Raw genomic sequence first — 2,390 nt, forward strand, 5'->3', positions numbered from 1 at the left:
TTTCGATACAGAAAAAACTTTTGACGGTGTTGACCAGAATATACAGTTTGAATTTAAGATGCAACCAGGAATAAAATATAGCGAGCGAAGCATTACTTAGAACTCCACCAGAAACGAGACAGCAGCTGTACGAGTTGAAGGACATGAAAGAAAGGAAATACGTGACAAGTGAGTGAGACAGGATTCTAGTCCATTCCCTGATGTTATTCATTCTTTATACAGGGTGTTTCACAAATCATGCTTAACACTACTCAGGGCTGTTCAGGGGACGTAACTGATGAAGTTTTACATAGGAATCTACTTCTGAAAACGTCATCCAGCGACGCTACAGAGCGTCAAAGTTATAGATACCGGTGCCTACAAAAATAGAGGGATCCCACGAAGATGTTACAACCTTTCTAAGATGATGCAGATGGAAAAATGCATAAATTTGAGATTATGTCCTTGTACCGGAAAATTATAACAGAGAACCTTTCTGTTACCTCAGTATGTACCGTTATCGTTGTTGCTAAGATGTAGGACAGGAAACTTTCAGGTGTGGTGGTACGGAACGAGAGAAGAAAACAATGTGCAGTACACATAGGCTGTTAAATGCATACATCAGGAACCATGAGCACTTGTTCATCTTCGCTAGCGTTCTTTGTAGGAACTATATCGCTTCTGTCCGATATTTTGAGAATGATACAATTATTTTTTCCTAAAACCTAGCAGCTGAATAGTGCTTGAAACGATATAAATGGTACTTATGATTTATGGTATGGAGACAGAAACGGTAGTTCACTTTAATGATAACAATATACAGCAAAATTCAGTAATGTTTCTGCAAAATGCCATAACACCCAAATCCTGAAATATAATCGGATATTTCGAATGTGGTACGACACCAGCTGTACGGTTTACTGGACAGATACAGAGTTTTCCGAAATTCTAGCACTTTTAGAGAGAACTAAGCGACCACATTTTTAATTTGAACCCCCGTACGGAAACGTATACTTTCCGTGCTACAGCCGTTTGAATACATGTTTGCTAGGTGGGTATGCAACAGGGTAGCCATCGTGGGATGGCGGAAGGGGTGGGGGAAGATGCTTACTTCGGATGTCATTCACCGTCAGCCCTGCCACTCTGACAAGGTTCGTGCGTCACTCAAGTGTCTCTCAGTATTAGAGAAATATTGCGGAGTGCACTTTTGCCGAATACACCGATATGATCCTACTGTATGGCGAAGTTCGTCGCCTTTATCAAGCTCGTTCTCAGCAGCGTCCAACTTCACGGCATACGCTTTTCGCCACAACTGCGCAACGACTTTGAGATAATGGTGCGTTCACCGTCAGCAGGGGTGACTGCAGTGCTACAAAGAGACGCAGCGCACCTAAGTTTCAAAAGGCCGTATTGTAAAGAAGAGTGTTTCTGAAAACTTATCAAGTTTCCTTTCAGTGAGTGGAATTGTGGAACTATCGATGTACTGGGTCACAGCTAATGACTTACTTGTACAAGTGGTCGCGTTACTAACATGTTTTCCGACGGCTGTAGCGAGGAAACGGTGCGTTACAGGAGATGGGTTCCAATTCAGAATACGAGTATTGTGTACTCATTCCCCATCTACACTAGGAGTTTGTAACGGAAATTTCGGAACATCGTGCATGTTTCCGGTATATTGTACAGTTGTTGTTCCACCATAATAGAAATTTCGAATACATTTCATAATTTCTGAGAGCTCACAAGGCGCGACTACCGTGTCCGCAGTATAAAACCCAGGGGGCCTCTTGCGTACGGGGGCTCTGACGCCCACGAGAACAACTGTAGGTAGAGAGCGCAACACAGCTTCTTTGATGGACATTTCATTCTAATGCTGCCAGATGTCTCTATTTTTAGAGGTATCTTGAACAGCCTCGCACCAGCTTTAAGCTCAAAGCCGAATGTTCCAAATTCTGGCCACTGCTAACATTCTGAAATACACTATCCGATCAAAAGTATCCAGACATCTGGTAGTGGACTTCAATATGCGGTATGACCACCTTTTACCATTAGGAGGGGTTAACCTCTGCTGGGAACGCTTTCAGTGTAGACGATATTTTATGCATCACACATGTTGAGAGTTTCATCTGTGTGTACGTACGTGACAGTACACTGGCCAACAAGATCTCCACCTCTCTCCCCAATTTTGGAGCTATATGGGATTCTCCTTGCAACCAGGTCGAGATTTTGACGATGTAACAAATCAATTGAACTGAATATGGTACGACATCCGTCAGGAGGACATCCACCAACTTTATCAATGAAAATCAAGTCGAATAGCTGCTTCCTTAAGGGCCAGAGGTGGACCAACGCGTTATGACTTTCTCCTGAATGAGTCACCCAATTTAACAGCAATTGTTATCATTTGTTTGCCT

The sequence above is a fragment of the Schistocerca gregaria genome, unplaced genomic scaffold (genome assembly GCF_023897955.1).
Source record: "Schistocerca gregaria isolate iqSchGreg1 unplaced genomic scaffold, iqSchGreg1.2 ptg000407l, whole genome shotgun sequence".
In the NCBI taxonomy this organism is placed as follows: domain Eukaryota; kingdom Metazoa; phylum Arthropoda; class Insecta; order Orthoptera; family Acrididae; genus Schistocerca; species Schistocerca gregaria.